This window comes from Triticum aestivum, chromosome 7A (assembly GCF_018294505.1).
Source record: "Triticum aestivum cultivar Chinese Spring chromosome 7A, IWGSC CS RefSeq v2.1, whole genome shotgun sequence".
Taxonomy (NCBI): Eukaryota; Viridiplantae; Streptophyta; class Magnoliopsida; order Poales; family Poaceae; genus Triticum; species Triticum aestivum.
Genome location: NC_057812.1, coordinates 652039095 through 652043240, shown reverse-complemented (window position 1 = coordinate 652043240; position 4146 = coordinate 652039095). Strand labels below are relative to the sequence as shown.

The 4146-nt window shown below is 42.1% G+C and overlaps 1 long non-coding RNA gene across 1 annotated transcript; it reads left to right on the top strand.

Moving 5' to 3' along the window:
- Nucleotides 1-1752: 1752 nt before the first annotated feature.
- On the top strand, nucleotides 1753-3666 carry LOC123148997 (uncharacterized). The gene is made up of 2 exons (XR_006474304.1): nucleotides 1753-1940; nucleotides 3241-3666. It is a non-coding gene; the product is annotated as an uncharacterized lncRNA (long non-coding RNA).
- The last annotated feature ends 480 nt before the right edge of the window (nucleotides 3667-4146 follow it).

The window sequence follows — 4146 nt, the reverse complement described above, 5'->3', positions numbered from 1 at the left end:
CAAGAAAAGTAGCATATGAAACATCCACTTGTCTCTCTGCCTCAGAGGCTCTTGTAATGGTACTATTCAGTGTTGAACCTTTATATGCGGCTAACTCACTAATCAATCTAGAACTACCGGAACAGTCTTCCGAGTTCTAGACCATCTGCCTGTGTCAAAAACGCTCCGTAAAAACGCTCTTGCAAGTTCATCTCACCTAGTCACCATACAAACTACTCTAGTGTCAAAAACGCTCTTATATTATGAGACGGAGAAAGTATTAATAAATCTTGTTCAAAGATTATGCAGGGTCATTTTCCAACCTAGTGCAATGTCACTGTGCCGCTGATTAATCAATCTTAACACAAACGAGCTCTAGGATCGATCGGATATATCCTACCAAGTCCAAGACGCACGACAAAGCCAACTTCAACCCGCTGCCCTCATGATAAGTTATACATTGAGCTTCAGAAACCACGATTACTTTACCGCACTCAGCACGCCAAGTTGCACATCAACAAAGAGACCCGCTTCGGTACAACTCCCTCACAAAACGTATAAAGGGTTAACTCTTTGGTTTTTCTTTCCCTTTTTTATGCATGGTTTTCGCTCTGGATTTTGTTGTTCCTTTTTTGTTCATAAAATAGAAATATTAGTATTTTAAAAAATTGTACAGAAATTTTAAAAAATGTTCATATCTTTCAAACTTGCTCAGAATGTCAGAACACGAACATTATTTGAAAAGAGCGGACAAGATTTTGAACGCGGACAGTTTTTAAAAACAGTAAAAAATGAATTCCACAAAAAAATCAGGAAAATACTAACATAATTTGAATGCTGAAATTTTTGAATATATGAGAAACAGAAAAAATAAATAGACAAGAACGAAAAGTCAAAGAATACGAAAAAGGAAAAAAGAATCAGAAAAAATAAAACAGGAGAGAATATAAAAAGAAAAAAAGAAAAAGAAAAAGAAAAAATGCGGTTCACGACCTTCGAGAAGGTTCCCAAAACCGGGATAATGGCTGGGAAGCCGATGTTCCCAAAACAGGGAACGCTTTTTTGCAGCCTTTTTTTAGTGATTTTCTTTTGATTTTTGTGAAATTTCTCTGATCCATCAAATAATTAAAAAAATGATGAACCTTTTTCAAATCCGCGAGCTCTTGGGCCGGTCCTACCATGGGTATTGCCCATCGGCTTGGAAAAGAAGGGACCATTTCAAGAATCTATGCCAATATAAAAAGACCCAAAGAGGCAGATCCAACTGATCTCGGACATCGAACCAAGTCAATCCAACAATCTAGACTGCTCCAATGGCGAGCGTTAAACGTGTTTAACGTGCAATTAATAGCATGCTAAATATTACACTAATCACAAGATTAACACACAGATAATAGCATACCTAATATCCGTGTGCAATTAATATATTGCCTAAATATTAACGTGCATTGCACGTGCGCATTTACTAGTGTTAAAAAAACACCATGTTCAAGTCCGGATAGGCCAGAAAACTCCGTTTAAGAGCACGTTGTTTCTCCACATCCGTCAAATGACCCTAATTTTTTTTAGGGAAAAGCTCTCCTTCACCCGACCAATCACTCGCGCCGCGTCCGCCGGCTACGCGTCCCTCGGATCATCTGTTGATAGGACGGATGTCAGCCTCCTCGCTTCTGCGTGACGCGCGTGCGTTTCTGAAACAGAGTCATTGTTCCAGTATAGTTATTCTTGCAACTGACCATCTCTTCTATCGACTCTATCAACTGACCAGCTCTATCGACTGAGAGGGCTAGGGTACGCGGCTGGATTCGAGAGAGGAGGGCGGCGGTGTGGGGCGGCGCAGGGCGTCGGGCGGTTGCGGGCGGTGCGGGGTGTTGGGCGGCGGGGGCGGCGGCACAGGGCGTTGGGCGGCGGCGCATATCCTCCGCGGTGGCGACGACGACGGGTTCGGCGGTGGCTGACAGGTATGGATCAGGCAACCCTCCCCCTCCCCCCGAACAAGATGCTCCCATCTCGTCGGCTCCACCCAGGCTGCTGTTCGTCCCGCCCACCGCGTAATGCATTTCCGCCGCGATCTATTACTGCTCGTTGTCGGGCCCCAAAGATTGTTCCCTGTTCGATTGCTTGAGCATGCATTTTTCCCGAAGGAACGAAACGGCGTCAGAACTCAGAATTGTAGAACACATGTATGGTTTTGCATTGGATATGTGTGTTTTGGGTTGCTGAAATGTTAGTTCAGTTATTTGCTGCTACAAATTAGCAGACGTGCTCTCACCTAGTTTGGAGTTTTTTCTTAGAATCCATATATGTCTATCTATATGTTTGGAGGCAAAAGTAGGTGTTCATTTTTGTTGTCATTGCGTCGGAGGTGGCGAAACTTCTAAGGTTATGAACTTCCTGTCGCCTGCATCATCTGTATCTGGCGTTGCAGCTTCTCTTTTGGCTGCCTGCATTGTGTAGAAAACTAGTTAGATAATGCAGCTGACCAACAAGCCAGCTGGCGAACTACATTCAGTTTATAAGACCTCTCAAGCTTAAATTCAGACAACCCTTTCAAGCTGGACTGAAACTTCTAAAACAGAATTCAGAGCCACCAACTTGTTGCAGAATTGAGACAATCCTTTTGAAGCTTAAATTCAGTTAACACTAACAGCGGAACAAAAAGCGTCTAAAACAGAATTCAGAGCCTGATCAACTAGTCGTAGAAACCACTACATTTTCGCGAAATGCATGATCAACAGCCCTTCGTTGGACTGAAACTCAAGCAGTCAACTCGCATAGTTGTGAAAACTCATAGGTGTGTTTCTGAATTTTTGGAGCGTGCAGTTTCTATACGATCCCCTTGTTTCATTTTTTTTTCTGAAGCTACTGTTCCGATACTCATGCAGTTATCCAGTTTGTTTTTTTAGAGAAACATATATGTAATTTTTTTTAGTTCAAAGCTTCTGTAGCTCATGCAGTTATCCAGTTTGTAGTTTCAGAGAAACATATATGTAATTTCAGAAACAATAGCTATATTTCAGAGAAACTTACCTTTCTGAAACTAGTTAGTAGGCTATGTCTGTAGCTTATGTTTGTGAAACTACAGGAATGTTTGTACTGCTAGCTTATAGCACAGGGAACTCAGTTTTTGCTTCTGAAACTACATATATCTTTTCTTTGAAATTTTAGCTACTTATCCAATACTTTTCCATTAATTTTTAGCTCATGTTTATCTGAAATTAGTTGGATTAGCTAATGTTTTTTTCAAACCTTGTTTTGCAGCATGCCTATCTTCCAAACTCGTTGGTCGGCAAAGCGGCTGCGCGAAATAGCCAATGCCTATCTCAAGTGAATGGAGGCGTTTTGGAGTTTTAGAAAATATCTCCACAAATGGCAGGAATCCAACTGATAATTTTATATACTTATGAAAAGTTGAAGTCATAAAGGTTATTTCCCTTCCTCTAACCATTATCTACCATCTAGCTGGTCGCCCCAATTATTTTGACAAGCTTTATTATTCGAGAGGTCGCTAGATCGAGCCCTAAGAAGTGCGAATAAAACGCATACTTTTTTCTTGGGAGGTCCAGAATGGCGGGCCGACGGTCTGGTCTTGCACATCGTTCTAGTATGTTCTTAAAAACTTTCTGCTGTTTTTGTCACCAAAGGCAATTGTAGTGGAGTGGCAAAGCTGTGTTATCCAGAGGATAAGGTGATGAGTTTGATTCCTGGTGTGAACATACTCCTTTTTTGAGGAATTTTACGTCTGCCTTTCAATAGCAAGCGGCCTAGCGCCTGCTAGGCCGGCCCAGTTGTGCGCCAGGTAACGAAGGTCTCGGTGTACTTTCATTGTCTAACAAAAACATCATACTTTCAAAAAAGACCATCATGCCCATCGTTATGAAGAGGTATGGGATAATCACAACCGTTGATGTGTTTAGGGGGTTGTACCGAAACGGTGGAACATACTCCTTTTTTGAGGAATTTTACGTCTGCCTTTCAATAGCAAGCGACCTAGCACCTGCTGGGCCGGCCCGCGCCGGGTAATGAAGGTCTCGCCGCCGTCTCGGTCTACTTTTATTGTCTAACAAAAACATCGTACTTTTAAAAAAGACCATCATGCCCATCGTTATGAAGGAGTATGGGATAATTACAACCGTTGATGTGTTTAGGGGGATTGTACCGAAGTGG